Raw genomic sequence first — 21,076 nt, 5'->3', positions numbered from 1 at the left:
AATGTTAATAGAAAGAATCTTGGAACCAGAGTTTGTTATCGGTGTGGTGATGCTTCTCACAGAGTCAACGACATTTGAAAAGAGCTCCATTCGTGCTGACAAAATCATTACTCGAAATGACAAACGGATCTAAAAGGGAAACTCATTGAATTGTCTCCCGAATGCTTGTTATCACATTTTCTCTTAAGTGACCCATTGCAAGATGGGTCAGTATATACTAATTGGATATTTTTGTTTTTTTATTTTTTAGGGTAAATAGCATATTTAGTATTTAGATAGTGGTTATTTAAGATATATGACATATTTCAAGTCACTTCGAGATGAATTTGTAAAGAAGGATGGTCCAAGTGTTACATATAGAGACAATGTCAAGGGAACTATAAAGGGATATGGAACCATCAAGTGCAGTTCTGTTGTATTCAAGAATGTTTCATACATAAAAGGTCTTTAGCATAATCTCATATCAACCAGCCAACTATGTGACACTGATTATGAAGTTCACTTTAACAAGAAGGAAGTAAATGTTGTTTATCAAAAGAATGTCACTGTACTTACTATAAATAGATAGAATGACATTTATGTTTTGGACATGTTTTCTGCTGGCAACTCTCTTCAACGTTGATTCTTTTCTTGTGATCAGTCTCGTCTAAATTAGCTTTGGCACAAGAGACTATATCACTTGAATTTCAAGAACATATCAAAGATTTCTAAGAATCAGCATGTGCGAAGAATTCCTAAGATGCAGTTTGTCAAATATAAACTATGTTCAACATGTGAAAAAGAAAGAAAACCAAGTCCTCCTTCAAGCCAAATTCATGTTCATTCATCATCAAACACTTTCATCTTCTCCATATGGACCTTTTTGGACCAGTCCCAATTAATTCAAGAGCTAGGAGGAAGTTCACTCTCATCATCGTAGATGAATATTCAATATTTACTTGGGTAATCATTTTAAGAAAGAAAATCCACGTTGCTGATGAAATCATATCACTCATTAAACAGTGGGAAGTTCTTTATGATCATAAAGTCAGACAATTACATCATGATCATGTCATTGAATTTAGAAACTCCTCCCTAGAATACCTTTGCTTAAATTAAGGAATCTCATCTTCTTGCTGTAAAAAGGATCTTTCGTTACTTGAAGCATACACCCAATCTTGGGTTATGGTATCCTCACAATTCTGAGTTCAAGCTAGTGGGATACACTAATTCAGATCATGGTAGATGTGGTGTTGATCGAAAAAGTACTTTAGGAGTGGCTTAAATGTTGGGAGATAGACTTCTGAGTTGGTCTATCAAGAAGTAGACATCAGTGGCCTGCTTTACCGCTGAAGCTGAATATGTAGCCATTAGAAGGTGATGTGCTTAGATTCTTTGGATTCAGAATCAGCTCTTAGACTATGGTCTTAACTTCTCAAAAACTCCTATATGATATGAAAACACCAGCACCATTCAGATGATACAGAACCTGGTGTATCATTCCAATACCAATCACATTGAAATTTGTCATTACTTCATCAGAGATATAGTTCAAAAAGGAAAAGTTGAGTCATTCTACATTCCATCCACTTATCAAATGGCTGACATTTTCACTAAGGCAGTGGATGAGAAGACCATGAACAAATTGATTGCAGATCTTGGTATGCTTTCAATGACTTGATCCTCTTCTAACTCGCTTAAAACAATTTTGCTTTTTGTTTTCTTTTTTAAAAAACAAAAACAAGTGCTTCTTTTATTATGCTTTTGTTAAATATATTGGCATAGTTTGCTCAATTTTTGCACCTAATGTTTACAAGTATTTTCTTTTCTCTATTCTCTATTTTTCAGGCTTATCAATACTGCACCTCTTCCTTCCAGAGTTAGAAAGATATGGTGTCATTCAGAATGTTATGAATGCTCTAGTTGTTGAGAAAAATATTGGCATCAAGTATTCTTCTTATTGACAATGCCTTTTTTCTCCTTCACTCGCTGTTATGGATGCAAGAAGCCACCATAATTACAATGAGTCTTACTTTCATCTACTGACTCATAATTTGAAAAAACCTCAAGTGACCTCGTGTTGATCTTGTCAACTCGATGGTTATATAGATTTGAGCCCGTTCACTCATTGGTTACGAAGACTGGTTCCTATTCTTCTCTTGTTCTTGGTGAACATGAAGCTTGGAATCTATCCACAACACTTCAACGATTAAAGGCATCTTCACTCTAGGTTTGTAGTGAATCATATTTGGTATTGATGCCTTTTTTCTTGTTTGTGCACTCTTTTATAGAATGTATTGAAGGGGGAGATATCTCGAAGAAAGGAAACTAATTCATGAGCTTTTAAATCAAAAGATTTTCTAGCATCAGTATTGTGATTCTCCTGAAAAAGTCTACGTAAAGGTCCTCTGAAAAAGTTGTATATTCCTTTTTAACTATTAATTTGTTGACCATCTTTTCACCATTTTCTCTTTACCATTTTTATCTTGTACCATATTAAATGAATTGATGGTGAAATATAATTTCTAAACTAAAACTTAACTTTATGATACAGAAGATAAACCACTTTTCATTGATATGTTTACAATGTTTATGATTCACACTGATTCCACCTCAACGTGATTGAAACACTCCATCCTCTCCCCAATCTCTTCTTGAAAAAACTTAACGATTCACTATGATATAACACACACTAGTAAAAGTTTGAAACTCTATGTCACACACACCAATCCCTTTTTGCCCATAAATTCTTCTTAAAAGCCTGATGATTCAACGTAACATACCATAGTTGTTTGATCCGTAATCTTATTGACTAGGATCAGACCTTTACTTAGATAGGTATACATCACGTAATTAGTGGGATTTAAGTTATTGTAATCGTAGATAATCAACATTAGGGTGAAACCCTAATGTATGTATTTGAGACCGTTTTTGTGGCCTCGTTCTCTTGGTGAGAACATTCTTTCTTAGTGAAAGCATCTTTGTGATTACTTGTGTTCTTTCGTTTTTCTGTTTAATCTTTTGCCTAGTTTTTTTATTCATTATTATTCATACTTGAGTGTGTCCGATCGATACAAACCTTCATAAGTATAATAATTTATATATGGTTTAATTAAGTAATAGTTATATCATATTACACAAATATAGTAAACATAGCTAAACAACACACATAACAATTAAGCATTTAAAATACATGTATTTATAGGTAAGCAGAAAGTAATTATGAACTCACCTGACTTAGGTGGGTGACTGGAGAATTTGGCAGCGCTCCACCTGACACCTTGTCGTCCGATATCCGTTCTCGACTGTATTTATATTAACGAAATTCTATTCACGAGATCTTTGATTCTTGTTTAGACTGTTTTTTCTAACAATCGACCGATTTCAACTTGAATTTCAATTTCAATTTCTTAGGCGTTCTTTATATGCACAAAATCATTGTCACATATAATATAACTTTGGTTAAGATTATTTATCCCAAATAATCTTCTATCATAAAGTCGTTTTTATTGTTTATTATATTTTATTTTTCTAGCCCAAAGTTGCAGGCGTTACAGTGTTTATCCTAAATAATCTTCTATTGAAAACATCTATTTATTGTTGTGAAAAACAATTATCCTATTATTCTTTAATCGTCTAGCCCTATCTTGCGGGTGTTACTTAAAACCCTTTTACTACCCAAACTATTATTTTATTTTTCCTAAATCCCTTCACTACCCAATGCAAATATGATAAAGTAATTTATATAGAGAAAATCACATCATATTCAAGCACAAATATCAAGTACACATATAGTAAGCATATATAGCAATTAATAGATACTTTATATCTATGAGTAACCTGAAAGTAACTCAATACTCACCTGTTAAAAGTGAATGCCTAAGAATTTGGGCAACGTTTCGCCTTACGACTTTGATGTTTTCCCTTGACGTGACCTAGGTATGATTATTACTAAGTATTAGTATGATATTCCTCATGACTAATGATAGTCTAGATTCATCAACAATCTCAATATCTACATCAAGATCTATCAAGTAAGGAATAACCATGTAGGATCATTTTGGAGGTATGGTCAGTTTGGTATACAAAGTATATTTTTTTGGAAATCCCACTTTAATCACCTCAATAAATCCAGCCTAAACATTATCCTCATAAGTAGATTAATGAGTATAATGACTTGGAATCATTGATAATTATTATTTATAGGTTCATAATAACGACTATGAACATAAATATAAGTTACACTTGAAATAAAATAATGTACCTTAACTTACAAAGATTTTAGCGAAGACCAAGAAACTGCGCAGGCAGAATCCTGACCTGAAAGCTTCTCTTTATTGGACCCTCGGACGTACTGGAGCCCTGTTATTGACCATTGAAAACCCCTAAAATTGGACCTAAAGAAATATGGAGGTTTTGAGGGAGTTTAGGTGAATTTAGTGGTGGGAATGAGTTAAAATTAGAAGGGATATATATATATATATATATATATATATATATATATATATATATATATATATATATATATATATACTGCCGAGCTCGCGCTACACAGAGACAAGAGGCGCGCCGCGCCCTCTTGTCGAGCTGGCCCCTCAATACTGTTACCATGTGTCGCTACCAGATCTTGCCACATCATTGATTCTAGAATACTGCCATGTGTAACAAATTCATGGTGCCACATGTCACCTCCACATCGTGCCACATCTCCTTGTCTCTTGGAGGAGTTGGAGGCCGACCATGCCATGTGGCGCACTCCGGTGCTGCCACGTTATCAACATAGTATATTTCTCACAGATCTTCGGATGGCTATAACTTTTGCATATGAGCTCCATTTTCGACATTCTTTATATCCCCGGAATCATCTCAATGAGATCTATAACTTTCATTAAGATCCCACTAGCTAACTCTTGCTCTAACTAAAAATCACACTTAGAGTGGTTTAGATTATGAAAGTGCATACGGAATTCATAACTTCTTCATACAAACTTCGTTCTCAACCATCTTTATATCAACATGTTTGTAATTACGATATCTTCAATTCTTGTTTATATTGTTTCGACTAACAATCAATCTATTTAAATTTCGATTTTTGTGCCCGCACTGCTGTGCTGAAACTTCAAAAAATCATATTTACGACAACTACGACTTTAATTTCGATTAATTAGGCTAATAAGAAATATATCAAAAATTCATTTTTTTCGAAATGTGGAGCCGTGTCGGTTCAATCGCGAAACTTCAAAGAAACATAACTTCTTCATACAAAGTTGGATTTTAGAGCTCTTTATATGTACGAAATCCTTGTCACATATACCATAACTTTGGTTCATATTATTTATGCTAAATAGTCTTCTATAAAAATGTTGTTTTTATAGCTTATTATATGTTAATCGTTTAGCCCTAATCTGCGGGTGTTACAGTACACTATGTATACCAAACGAATACTACCCCCAATGTGATCTTACCTAGTCATTCCTTATTTGATAGAACTCGAATTCTTTGGGATTACTGAAGAATCCGAAAATAGTTGATATAACCTTATAAATACAAATGAATATTGAAGTGTAGTATTCATATTTACGTCGTTTAAAAAGGGAATAATTGAAGTGTTAGTTGAGATGCTAACTTTCCTGTGGATCTTCCACCTCAATCAAGTGAGTGCATATTTACTTTCATGAACCTGATTTAATACAACTATTGATTACATAAAAGGCTGAATATATGTTAAAAGCTTGTTATTTGTTTTCTATGCCAAAAATATACTTTATATTTTAATCAAATGCCTATTATTTGGAATATGTGTTAAATGTATATTTGGTAATACTACATAACATACTCTATACAAACTAGTTATGATTATATATGTGCTAAAAGTATTTTGCTAAACACTATGTGACAATCTTAATACAAATATTATTACTTAAAAAGATTAAAGTCATACCAAATACTGATCATTTGAATTTTGTGATAAGTAGATACATGTAGTATGATAAGCATTTCATAAACAGGGAATCAATTTTGGATGTTGATTATATGCATCATAGTCTTTCTTAATGACAAAATAAGACATAAAGGATGAATAGTTCGAAGTAAGTTGAATAAGTGCTTAGTAATACTCTGTATTTTAATGATATTGCATAAACATGTAATAATGAAAGTTGACTACTTATAGTATGGTCTAGTTATGTGTTAAGACTTGTAAGGAATGTTTAGCTCAATTAAGTTGGATATTAAGTAGTCTCATTTTTGGGTAAGGTGTGTGATTTAAAGCGAAGTGTAGTAGTCCTCCTCTTTTTAGACTGTCAAAAATGGTGAGTCTATATCAAACAACTGAAGGGTATGACTGATCATCTATTAGAGTAAGTTTACAACACTGGATCATTCTAGAAAATCTAGTGAATTACGTTGCTAGTATGGACTTATAACCCACGTTCATAGATGAAATGGGATACCATATTTATCAAATACTTTGATGGACTAGGTTGAATTTACAACTTACATTGGGTAAGGAATCCCCCCACTATGTATTCAAACAATTACTCTAAATGATTCATCAGGTGAGGTGATTCTTCTAGATGATCATGGATTAGGATTTGTGAGAATCGATTAGGTTGTGTATGTAAGGGTGTAGTGACTCATGGATATCTTTGTTGGTTTATATATCTATATTGTTGATAGCAATTGATTTTTTAGGGTTAATACATACAATTTATTATCTTTCAAATATTATACGATTGAAAATCCTATGTGTCTCACCAGATTTTCCTAAACCTGACCCACTCAAATTATATGCATCACAGGTAGCGGTGTTAAGGTTGTTGTGGCTTGAATAAGATGATGATGGATTTAAATAGACAACTTGCAATAGTATTCGGGACCATTAGGTCTTTACACTATAACTTGTGTACTGTATTGATTATGACATCCTTAGGGTTTTCGTAACAGCCTCTATACTCATGACATTTTTATAAAATGAGACAATTTCTGAAAATAATTTTAAGTTGTAACATCTCGATTTCTAGGTATTTTATATTTTGACCGTGATATGAGAATTGTTTGTAAATTTGGTCCCAAATGGAATTTTAATGAAAAATGGAGGTTTCATGCTTCTGCTGGGTGTACATGATCAGGGGTCAAACCCTAATTTTTAGGTTTTAGACCCTATATAAACATCCTTATATATTTGAGACCTCTTCATTCTTCAGCCTCCACCTCCATATTTGACCCTAGATAACGCTAATCCATTTTGGAGCATCCTTGAGCCATTAGTGTGTGTTTTGTTGTACATAGAGGAAGGAGAAGGAAATGATAATATCTTGGAAGCTTGGAGCAACCTTTGATCTGGAAGTTTTGCACCCTCCTATATCTCCATAAGGTATAAAGTTTATTCCTTGATGCTTATTTTGTTAGATCTAACTTTTATGATGTTATTATGTGCTTTTGTCCCAAATAAATAATGTTCTTGAGTTAGACATGCTCTAGACCCAAATGGATTGTCCTTCCAGACGTTTTAGAGTGTCTAAGGTCATAAAAATGCAATCTTGGTCATTAGTTTTCTTTAATGTGGTTTATAATGTCTTAATGACTTAATAAGTTTGGGTTTTTAGTATTGAGCACTTCCTAGCCATGCAAAGTCATAAAGTTGGAACTTTATGACTTAAGGGTTATTTTGGGGCTAGATATGTATTTTAGATGAAAGGGATTAAGGTATTAAGCTCTTAATAAAGGGAGAAGTTGGCTGACATGTCTGTTGGGAGTACGCTAGAGTACGATGAACGTGCATGGTTAATAGCCCGCTTTTTGGTCAAGCCCCTAGTGCGCCATGCATACAAGCTGAGTACGCTGGGCATATTCAGTTGAGTTGACTCGGTTGACTTCTTTGACTTTTGACTTTGATCAAGATTTGAAAAAGTTTGACCTAAGGGTATTCTGAGTTGTAGTAGAGTTTAGTCACTATTTGGTGTATAGGTGACTGATAGAGCTTATATTCGGAGTAATGCCCTGTTCAACTATCTTTTCAGACCATTAGGTGAGTTTTTCTCATTGTACTATGGGTCGAAGGCACCAATGTCGTCCAGCTAGATTATGTATCCTGATATATAGGATATTGTTATGTTGTAGTGATATGTAGATATGCCTGACTTATCAACAGATTGATTATGTGTTTTGTTGTTGTTTATGTCGACATAGTATGTTTTGGGTTAAGGCTTTACTGCTATGTGTGTGTGAGCCAACAAACCAGGGGTAATCTAGCCCGATGGTTATGGACCCGAGGGTATTCCAATCTGATAACTAAATGGGCCCATCACATATTGGCATTCCAGTCCGATGACTGATTGACCCTGTAACATGTTAGCATTCAAGTCCGATAACTGATTGGGCCGAGGGTAATCCAGCCCGATGGTAGTAGACCCCATGGTAATCCAGTCTGATAACTGATTAGACCCAACATGCATGATTGTATATTTGTATATGTTATCTGTTGTGTGGTGGTACTTTGGGGGAACTCAGTAAGCTTTGGCTTACAGTTTCTGTTTATTGTTTCAGGTACTTCATATGATCGTGGCAAGGCAAAGGCATGATCATAAACATCCTTCATTGACATGTTTTAGGATTTTTGTTACACTGATCTTGGGGATATTTGTATTTTACACTTGGTTTTGTTTGAAAACAATGGTTTCTTTTGATTTGAAAATGAAAATTTTTATCGTGATTTTGGGATGTTACATAAATATACTAGAGTTTTCCACAAACAAAGGTAACATGGTTTTGAAAGCGTAATTTTTTTCGGTTCTAGAAAGTAGGGTATGTAATATTTATAAAATGAATGGTCACAACTGTGAGTCTCTCATTGATGTTTCTTTGACATTTGTTGCGGTTGGTAAAGCCCTTTGGTATGAAACAAAATAATGCAAGAGAGATTTAATGATGGCCCTAAAAAGTTGAGGTAGTTGATGTTCTATATAAGAACGAAATTCTCCAATGAATCTTCTGTTTGTTAATATTTGTGGGTATGGAAAGGAGAAAAAGGGTTGGGTTAGAACATTATGCTCTAAAGATAATGTTCAATTTTGGGGATTTAGGAGACTCTTAGGACTTATGTGTACCTAGTTAAAACTAAATCGATGTGGGGAAATTTTAATTTTGACTTCGCTTGCTCGTATGCTTGTGGTCATTCACATGGTATTCTCTCTATATGGGATACGTATTGTTTCAAAAAAGCATAAACTATTATGTAATGAGAATGTCCTTATTTTCGAATGGGAATGGTTGGCGGCTAATCTTAAATGTTGTATGATAAATGTGTATGCGCCTTAGAACATAGAAAAGAAACGAGAGTTGGGGAGTTCTATTATTTCCCTTATACATAGTCATTAAGGCGCCTTTTCTTTGGGTATTTTATTGTGGTGCATGATGTTTCTGAAAATTTTGGAACGATCTTTTTCAAGTACACCTCATAAGACTTTAATAATTTTATTAAAAATGTTGTAGCAAACAATATTCCATTTGGAGGATATGCGTTTACTAATTGTTTCATTTTATTTACTTCTTTTTATAGTTTATTTTAGTATATTTCATTCATAATTTAGCTAATCATCATGCATATTTTCCTTTGTGTTATTTTATGACGACTTCAAGTACTTTCTAGTTTTGTGAGCATAATTGCATATTTCAAGGAGACTAGCAGAGCGGGAATGTTCGGGGCGTGTGGAAAGCAAATGGACTTGGAGGATGATAAAGAATTATGAGCTTGATAGCTACCGGAGATGATGCAATTTGTGGGCTTGTTGATAATGGAATCTTGAAGAATACAGTCTTTTACTTAAACGAATACGGAAGAATATTTGAGCATGCGAAAATTATTTATCGGGCAAGTACACGAGCTTTGGGTGATTTGGAGAAGACAAATTGGTCTTAAATTAAATAAAATTTGAAGAACAATGGGCTACAACTAATTAGACTTGTTATGGGCAAGTTGGATAAGTCATTGGAGGGCCAAATCACAAAGGAGCCCATCTCAGCACCACCCACGCAGCAGCACGCGGGTCACGTAAGGCCCTGTAGAGGAATTTCCAAGAATTTTTATTTTGAGCTATATGGGGAAGGTTGGTGTGGTTCTTTTTCTACACTTCTACACATCCAAAAATTGTAGTTTTCTCTGGATATATAGAGCTTTTGAAGGCTTGAACACTTGAAGAAATTCATCTTTTTACCCTTGAATCTTGCTACATGTTTGGTAATTCTAACTTTTATTTTGGTTTCTTGATTTCAGCCATGCTAGGCTAAACTTTCTTTGGTTGATTTTGGTGAAATCCGTTGATGCTTAGTTATTTGAAGACTATTATGAACCTGTTGTGATTTTTATGAAAGTGTTTTACATGTTAACATCTTACCATCTATATGTCTTTATTGATGAGTGTGGATATATGTTTGGTAATTAGTTGGCTAGTTTCTTGATTAACTAATGGATCCTAAAACTAGCAAGCATAAAATGGTTCTTGTGTTAGTTTTCACTTCACACAATCATAAAAACACTTTGTCCAACATGGTAGTGAAAGCATTTGACTCATCTTGGACTTTGGTGACCTTTTAGCTCTCAATACTAGTTAAATTTCACTAATTACATGCTTAATAGAAACTGTGACTTTAACTAAAGACATATGTTATGAGCTTCTCTAGCTATTTTACTAACTAAGAAAAGTCTAGTTGACCTCAAAATTTTTGGGTTGGTATAGCCAAATTAAATTGAACCATACGTCTTGCACCATAATGTCTAATGAAAATCAACTATCTGTCCCTGTGATGAAAACCAAAGTCCACCATATTTCTCTTATTGATTTTACATCAAACCTTTACCTTTGTTAAATCGTGTCTTTAAATCTTAGTTTAACTCTAATTTTCTTTTAAATATCTCAAAAGACCAAAAAAGCCCCCATTTTTATTTTTATTTTAGTTTTACAAGTATTTGTATAACAAAATTTTCATAGAGTTATTAATTGAACCAATTTTTGTGGATTAGATCCGTTTACCACTACACATTATTTTAGTGCGTAATATATAGGGTATTTATTTTAGTTGGCCTCGACAACCACCAAATTTCGGCGTCGTTGTCAGGGATTGGTTTATTTTTAATCAATTTGTTTCTTTATGCGTAGATCTTATCGTATCTACAATCCAGAAATTGAAAAAGTAGCAAGGCATTTGGCAAATGAAAGGAGAATAGAGCATGGTCAAACTTCTAACCCTAACGTGGACTCGGAGGTTGAAACTATTTCCTCTAGTGACACCGAAACCGAAGTAGAACCCGATTCTAGCCCCGAACCTTTCCAAGAGATTCCCGAAACACCAACCCTAAAAAAATCCACCCATATTAAACCAAATTCCAATAGCGGAAGGAGAAGAATCTCCCAAGAGAACCTTGAGGCAAATGAGGGAAACAATGTCACACAAACTCCAACCGGTATCAATTACCCCTTTTTGAAAGAGGCTCATAATTGAATTCAAGCTTAGTCCATTGATGTGCACAAAAGTACCTACTTGTTTTAAATTTATGACCAAACTAACTTAACTAACTATGCACCTATAAGTAGTGTACATATTCAGATTATAGAATAGCTTGGGTAAGTCGGGTGTCGAACATAAGGAAGATAATTTAATTAATTAATCTAACTACTTATAATTAAACTTAAAAAACAAACTTTGATTGGGTTTTTTTACGGATTTTCCATGATCAGAATAACTTAAATAAACTAATATCAAATGACGAGCAAAGAAAACTAATTTACTTCAAGACTAAAATAATACTTCTGCTTAGATCCGATTTCACCTTCTCCTATGGATAATTTCTAGTCGATAAAATATATTGATTACCAATTTGTTAACTAGATATTATGATCAAATATCTAGACTTTTCGATTTATGAATTAGCATGCAATGATCAAGCACAAGTTAAACACCAAATCGATAATAAACACAAATTGCACTATGAATGATAGTAATGACTTTTCTATGATCAAGTTAAGCAACCAAGCACAAATTAATATTAGTTATACTCTCTAACACAATTAAAGTTACTAGCTTCAATTACTTTATCTAAGATGGGATTAATCCTAGCTCTAATTATTTAATGATCATAAACAAATAGGAGACAAATTCATGCAATAAGAATGATCAACTATCATACAAAATCTGATAAATAAGCAATAGAAGCTAGAACTAAAACATGTTAGCGATTAAATGTCAAACACAAGTAAAATGAATATAAAGCATCTGATAATCGAAATCAACACAATAGGATCGGGTTCATCTTCACCAAACAGAAGTAAAAGGTTTCTGGCCTCTCATAGTAGCAGCAAAACACACAAAAGTTATGTAATTAAGACTAGACATAAGCAAACCGATTAAATCTGTGTATGATTCTTCTAATCTTCTTCAATTCTTGCGCTACAGTTGCTTCTCGATCTTCTCCTTATTTTCCATAGGTTTTTAGTCGCAATTCTCCTGAGAAAACAGGATGGAAGTCTTGACATTCGACCTAATGTTTGGGTATTTATAAATTCCATAAAACTGGTCACTGCGGCGTGGTCAACCACCACCACGTCGTGGTCTTTGTCGAAATCCCGTATTCTCCAAGTCATCGCTAATGATCGGCAACCTTTCATTCTCCACATCATGGTGGACGATCACCATGTTGTGGTCTTCCATCTTCAAGTCTTCTTTTTTCTTTATTCCCGCGTTAGCTCATCCATTCCTGCTTCCAGCTCCTCATTGTTTCCTTTTTGTCCCAAGCATGTCTTTGCTACTACAAAACATATTTCGAACATAGTAAGCATCGTTTGTCCCAAATTAAGCATAATTATAGCTAAAAGTATTAAGAAATATGCATGAATTATATGACTAAATATTTACATTTCAAAATACCCCACACTTAGCTTTTGCTTGCCCTCTAGCAAAACTTATTTTATTATCATCATATCAAAACCCTAGCCACCAACATCATAGAAGACAATCCATTTTGAGCCTCTCAATTACATCAAGACCACAATGCATGTATTTGTGTCTAATGTTTCCTAAGAACTTACCCAATCCTAAATACTCACAATCTTCATAAATTCTTCCCCACTTCTTTTGAACAACACTCAATTTAGGCATCCCTCGGAATATATCCTCATAAATCTTTATTAACCTCAAGGTGTTTTTTGTTAAGCCCCCAAACATACATATAGAAAAATAATCTTGAAATAAAAAATTACAATAAATAATAACTTGGCAAATTGTTTTATTCTTGAGTCTTCGATTTGGAACTTTTCTTCATGATATTTCTTGATCTTCATAGCTTGGTAGACTCTTATTCTCTCAAACTTTTTGCAACTTTTTTTTTATTTTTCTATTTTTTTAATTTCAAAACTAAGAATCCTATAAAAAAACATATTGTTAGCAAGGGAACTTAACTTCAACATTTATTGGTTAGAGGTATTAGTCTAAGGTGCAATGACTACATACGATCTCCTGGATACATTTATGGTACATGATGCTAAACATATTATGTCCCTCAAATTAAGCAAGGCTGTATTTTTTCCCATGATTTCACTAGGATATGGAAGCCACAAATACACTAGAACATATGTTGGCTCAAATAAACATCAAAACTCGCATCGGATCGTCCCACACAACACTAGAAACCTAGATCTCAATACAACAATTTTTAACTAGATTCGATTTTTAGATTATTATTTCAAATCTTTCTAAAATTCTTAAAATCCTATTCATTTTTTCATTTTTTATTAGTATGCTTGCATTCCTATGTTCTACCCCTACCCTACACTTAAATGATGCAATGTCCCCATTGCATGCAAAAACAATAAATGAATATAAAATTAAAGAGGAGAAAATTGAACAGACTCCCCTAGGGTAGTAGTGGCGAGATCAAATTCTGAAACTTGTGTGGTAAAGCTTGGACTTCTCATATAATGGCTGGAAACAGTACTTACGATCCTTCTTCTTGTGAATAAATGAGCCAGATCGATATAAACCAGAGAACCATAATCAATAAGTGTTCTGAACCTTGGCCACGACATGGGAAAACAACGCCACATCGTGGTGTCGTATTTGAAGTCTTCATGATGATGAAAAATAAAATTGCCATGACATGGTCTAATGATGCTACGTCCTGGGCATAGATCTGACGCAGTGGTGATAATATCGAATGCCAGGACGTAAGAAAGAAACCCCACGCTATGGTGTCGTCTCAGAATGCCTTAAATAGCCAAAATAATGCATCTTTCTTTCTTAATGGTTTTAGATCATACCCGACCTTTCTTTCTGTAAAATTTCTTCAAAACTCTTATTTTCATCAAGTGGGAACCCCATACTTATTAAAAACATGGTCTTCAAATATAATCTTCTAGAAATCGCACGAATTCTTCATCAGTTAAGCTCATTCACTGCTTCACTTTCATTTAATAAAATCGAAAGACTAGAGAAACACATGATTATTCGGTTAAACTAAAAATAAAAACTAAAAAGATATTAAAATGGAAAAGAAAATTCAAACTATTAAACATCGGGTTGCCTCTTGAAAAGCGCTTCTTTTTGAGGAGTTGTGAGTCAGACTCCTTCCCACTCTACATTGTTACAGTTGGGAGTGGGATCTCCCTTTTCACCTTTTGCTCTTTCCACTTACACTTGTATGCTTGAACCCATCTTATGTATGCCTTCGTTGAGTTTTCTTTCTTCTTTGGATTAGCACTTTCTTCATGTTTACACTTCACCCCTTTGCCTTGCTTTTTCACCCTTGTACTATTCTTCTCATCTAGCTCGATCTTGACCATTGTTGGCTTCTCTAATTTCCCACCCATATCTTCATCAATTATCTCAACTTCTTCACTTAAATCAACTTCTCTTTCATGACTTGCCACTTCCACTTGAGCCTTGGGTGTACTTAATACGATCACCTTAAATGTCATAGGAATTGAGGCTATTGGTTTAGAACATTTGGAATTTGCAACATGAGGCTTCTCCCAAAATTTTACCTCTTTTTACATCGTCTTTTCCATCTCTTCTAACTCACTAAGGTTTTATTATTCCAAATTATTCACCCTTAGTACTTCATCTCTTGTCATGTTGTAACTCACTTTTTGACTCATTTCAAAAGTAATTTCCTCATCTTCTACACAAAGTGTGAGCTTTGAGTCGTGGATGTCAAAAAGTTCTCTTGTGGTACTCAAGAATGGTCTCCCTAAAATTATAGGAAGGTCTTCATGTGGGTGGGTTAGTGATCAAGTGATCTACCATTCGAAGTGTCATTCTTGTATTTTGGAGCCATGGTAAACCGAGATTCTTGTAAAAAGAATACGACATAAGATTGATGCTTGCCCCCAAATCTGCAAAAGCATTTATGGAAGTAGAATACTCACAAGGTAAAGTAAATTGGCTCGGATCTCCCATTTTGATTGGCAAACCATTGATGATTGTAGTTAAACATAACTCATTAAGTACTATGGTTGATGCTTTTTCCAACTCATTTCGAATAGTTATCACATCCTTGGTGAAACTTAGGAAGCTTAGCCATGGTTTGGAGGAATGGAGTATTTATCGAAAGCGATAGCACTTGTTCGGTGACCTTCTTCTGTTCCGGATCCATATTATGTTTTAGGGCTTGAGATAGAAATGGTAAAGGAGGCTGATACGAATTTAGAGTAGAAAATTTTTGATTCGCCAATGACCACATCGTGGTGAAGCATCAAAACGCGATTCATATTTAGTTTTTTTAGCTTCAGGCTTCTCTTCCTCCAAATACGAATCATGTTTTTTAGTGGCTGTTTCATGGATCATAAATGGATCAAAATGAACTTCTTCAATGAAAATCAGCATTACACGAGGTTCTGATTTCAGGTCGGAATTTCTAGGTGGTAACTTGTCTTTAACAAGTGTTGTTAGTTTCCCAAGTTAAGGGTCTATGTTCTTGATGGAAGCTTGATGAATCCTCACGTTAGCATCAGCAGTATCATCCATTTTTTCGAAGGCTTCCATAAACCTATGAAGTACTGACTCAAAATCCATCTTCTTCTCGGGTGGTGTTTATTCTTTTTGGTAATAGCCTCGACCTATTTGTCTAAATTTTTTGTCCTTTTTTTTCTTGTGCTCTTTATAAGGCAAACACTCTTTTTTAGCTTTCTCCGATATTCATCATATTTGTCACCACTAGAGTTAAAAACTTGTGCCTTCTTGTTCCATGCTCATCCAAATTGCAATCCTTCGTTAAATGTGGCTCGATATAATTATCACATCCGACATGAATTGTATGGATAGATTGATCCATCTTCGTCATCCTCCGCTCCATATTTTCTAATTTTGCCAAAACAGCAGCTATGTTCTTGTTTCCTCCATCTCCTTTCCCTTTAGTGACACCTTCTCATGGATTATGATACTCGCATGAGTGCTTTACAAATTCTTCAATCAATTCCTTAATGGTAGCCAGTTCTTTCTTCGTCATTGGTCCTTGAGACTCAAGAAGTTGCCTTTTTGTGACATTCACCCCATCACAGAAAATTGTCACTTTTTGTTGGACATTTAGATCATGTTGAGGACAACTCCTTAGCAACCCATTCTCTCTTTCCCACGCCTCATATAATGACTCTCAGACTTCTTGTAGAAAGTTATCAATCTTCTTCTTTAGCTTTGATATCTTTGAAGGTGGACTAAATTTCTCAATGGAAGGTCATGAAGATTGGCCCAAGTAGTAATGGATCCGGGCACGAGCAATTTCAGCCAAACCATAGCTTCACCGGTAAATGTCACTGAAAGCATCCTAAATAAAACGGATTCTTGTGGAACGTTTGGAACATTGAAGTAGTTTGTAATGTCCTTTACTTCATCAATGTGCTTGAATGCGTCTTCGTTTTTTTTTCCGAAAAATGATATGTCTTTAAGAATCGATAAAATGTGCCCTTTGAGCTCAAATCTTCTTTCAGTTGGAATCTCGGGTGGTGCAAGACCTGGTCCATTATCCTCACGTGTCATCTTCTTGTAATACCCTATGGTCATTCTCGTGATATCCGCCATTTCTTCAACCTTGCTTTTTATATGTTCGTCTGAACTTTCGTCGATAGATGTTTGTGGCTCATATCCTACTTCCTTCTTGCTTGGAGTCTTCTAAAAAAGCTTGAATTTTTCGGATTGGAAAGTGCTACTTGATTCATTGACCTGATTGTCCTTTTTCTTGTGGAAAGCTGATTCTGGATTTTGAAGTGATGGAATTATTGAAGTTTTTGATCCTCGGTAATAAATCACTGAAACATAATCAAAATAAAAACGATTAAAAGGAATAAAAATTATTGAACTAAAAATCGATTGAGAAGTGACCGCGACATGGCAAATATATCCATAATGTGGTTTATTCTCAGAAAGAAAAATAAAACAAAATTAATGCAAAAAAGTAACTTTTGCGGTTTGTACCCCACAAAAGGATCGAGTAACTAAAAGAAATTAAACTATAAATCAAATAATTCGTTACCCGATAACGGTGTCAAAAACTTTGATGTGCACAAAAGCGACTACTTGTTTTAAATTTTTAACCTAACTAACTTAACTAACTATGCACCTATATGTAGTGTACCTAGTCGGATTATAGAACAACTTGGGTAAATTGGGTGTCGAACACAGAGATCGAAATTTAATTAATTAGTCTAACTACTTTTAATTAAACTAAGAAAAACCAATTTGATTGGAGGTTTTTATTGATTTTGCAAGATCAGAAGAACTTAAAGCAACTAATATCAACTAACGAGCAAAGAAAACTAACTTACTTCAAGATTAAAATAGTACTTCTGCTTTGATCCGATTTCACCTTCTCCTATGGTTAATTTCTAGTTGATAAAATATATTGATTACCAATTTGTTAACTAGCTATTATGATCAAATATCTAGACTTATCAATTTATGAATTACCATGCAATGATCAAGCACAAGTTAAACACCAAATCGATAATGAACACAAATTGGACTATGAATGATAGTAGTAACTTTTCTATGATCAAGTTAAGCAACCAAATACAAATTAATATTAATTATGCTTTCTAACACATTTAAAATTACTAGCTTTAATTACTTTATCTAAGATGTGATTAATCCTAACTCTAATTATTTAATGATCATAAACAATTAGGAGACAAATTCATGCAATTAAAATGATCAACTATCACATAGAATCTGATTAATAAGCAATATAAGCTAGAACTAAAACATGCTAGAGTTTAAATATCAGACACAAGTAAAATCAATATAAAGTATCCAATAATCGAAATCAACACAATAGGATCAGGTTCATCTTCACCAAACAAAAGTAAAAGGCTTCTAGCCTCTCATAGTATCAGAAAAACATACAAAAGTTATGTAATTAAGACTAGACATGAGCAAATCTATTAAATCTATGTATAATTCTTCTAATCTTCTTCAATTCTTGAGCTCCACTTGCTTTACGATCTTCTCCTAAGTTTCCAAAGGTTTTTAGTCTCAATCCTCCTCAGAAAACCGGTTGGAAGTCTTGGCATTCGACCTAATGTTCAAGTATTTATAATTTCCATAAAATTGGTCACTACGTCGTGGTAAACAACCACCACGTCACGTTCTTTTTCGAAATCTCGTATTCTCCAAGTCATCATTAAGGATCGGGAATCTTTCGTTCGCCACGTCATGATGGAAGATCACCATGTCGTGGTCTTCCATCTTTAAGTCTTCTTTTTCTTTATTCTCGCGTTAACTCATCCATTCCTACTTCCAGCTCCTCGTTTGATTCCTTTTTGTCCGAAGCATGTCTTTGCTACTACAAAACAGATTTCGGACATAATAAGCACCTTTTGTCCCAAATTAAGCATAATTATTGCTAAAAGTATTAAGAAATATGTATGAATTATATACTAAATATGGACATATCATCTACCACCTTCCAACTTATCGTGGATTAGAAAATGAAGACATACATAAGCACTTGAAGATGTTATGTATCATTTGCACCAGCATGAATCCATAAGGGTCATCCGATGACCAAATCAAACTAAGTGCATTCCCCTTCTCAACGACCGATAGAGCAAAAGATTGGCTATTTTATCTTCCATTAGGGTCGATAAACTCATTGACCGACATGACAAGAGCTTTCTGTGATAAATTTTATCCCGCCTCAAGAGTATCAGGTCTTAGAAATGAGATTTTTCGAATCCGTCAAGTTCAAAATGAGACTTTCCATGATTATTGGGAGAGGCTCAATAGCTTGTGTTTGGGTTACCCACAACACCAAATAGCAGAACAACTCCTCATTCAACACTTTGATGATGGAATGTTACCAATGGAGAGAAGACTAGTTGATGCTTCTAGCGGTGAAGATGTCTTTAGCAAAACTCATTTACAAACAAGATAAGTCTTCAACACCATAACCGCCAATTCTCATATATATATATATATATATATATATATATATATATATATATATATATATATATTCAAAATTCACGTCTTAAGTCATTCCCTAAAAACGGCATAGCTCGCCACGACTCGTAAAAGATTGAGACGTGATATTGTTGTCAAGCTACACATAATATTAACCTTTATCCTATTACTTTTACATTTTACTTGATAAATTTTGAATTAATATAGAATGTGAGATAAAAAAAATTATATATATATATATATATATATATATATATATATATATATATATAATTTGTTTTGAAATATTTGGTTAGCTAATGTATTTAGCTTTATTGAGTATTTAACACTTTTGGTTAATGTGGTTTCTAGGAAAGTGTAAATATGAGCTAAAAAGTCTATAAAGAAATAAAACGAATAAAGAAAAATCAACAACGCTTTCTCATAAAGAAAAAGTCAACAACACTCGTGTTCTCCTCCTTCTCTAGTCGCTTTCTTTTTTACGGGTAGTTTTTATTTTAGATTATTTCAATAAACTAGAAACTTCTCAATTCTATTATGGAAAAGATGGGCTTTGGTGTAAAGACTCAAAAATTACGATAAATTTTTGATTTTTAAAAAACATTTTCAAAAATCCACATATGATCAAACATTGTTTCCGAAACAAACCTATAGAAATCAGAGTATCAAAAATCATCTCTCAAAATATAAATTAGCAGGAGGATGTCTACGATTACGCCTTAGCAGGAGGATGTGAATGATCCACAACTGTAAGACAAAGCTTACGGGGTCGTTTGATAGTTGCCGATTGAGTTAGAGTTGACTGAGTTAGAAATATTGACTGAGTCCATATCTGATTGAGTTTATGTTGTTTGATTATTTATCTGAATGATTGTGCTGAATGAAAAAAATGACCATATTACCCTTGTGTTGTCTCTTGTGCTGGATAAAATAATTATAAAAACACAAACTATCATATAAAATCCAAATTAAACATCTATCAATTAAAATCAAAATACGTGTAATACAAACTCCAAATACAAATTGTCTTACATAATAAAAAAAAGTACATCATTTAACGTGAACCATTTAAAATTAACTGATTAGCAATCTGGTCACGCAAATTAGTCATATAGTCAACGACTTCTGAACCCTATTCTACGTCTTCTATGTTTTGGCCCTCACTTCCTCCACCACCCACATTAGGAGTAACCATAGTGTTTTGTTCAAAGTTCGTAAATAAGTCATCCTAAATAACGTATTTCCTTATAAAATTATGGACCGCAACACAAGCAATGAATATGTCTTTTTGCACTGGAAAAGGATAAGGAGTCATTTGTTTTAAAATTGGAAACCTCGCATTCAATACACTATAAGAACGTTCAATGATATTTCTAAGTTGTGCATGAGCATGATTGAACCTTTCTTCCTTAGTTAAAGCTTTGTTTCTTCGAAAATCGGCTAACCAATACCTAGTATTGCGATAGGGAGCCATAAATTCACGGGTGTTGGTGTATGCGGCATCACAAAGGTAATATTTATTTGTAGATGATTGACAAATTTATCATATAAATAATATAGACAATAAAACGTATAGTAAAGTTAAAAACATAGCGGAGGGAATGGAAATCCACAAGTCGGGTTAAATGCAACTTCTTTCAAAACTTTAGAATCA

Source organism: Lactuca serriola, chromosome 5 (genome assembly GCF_051521515.1).
Source record: "Lactuca serriola cultivar US96UC23 chromosome 5, Lser_US96UC23_V15, whole genome shotgun sequence".
Lineage (NCBI taxonomy): Eukaryota > Viridiplantae > Streptophyta > Magnoliopsida > Asterales > Asteraceae > Lactuca > Lactuca serriola.
This window is presented reverse-complemented; position numbering follows the sequence as displayed.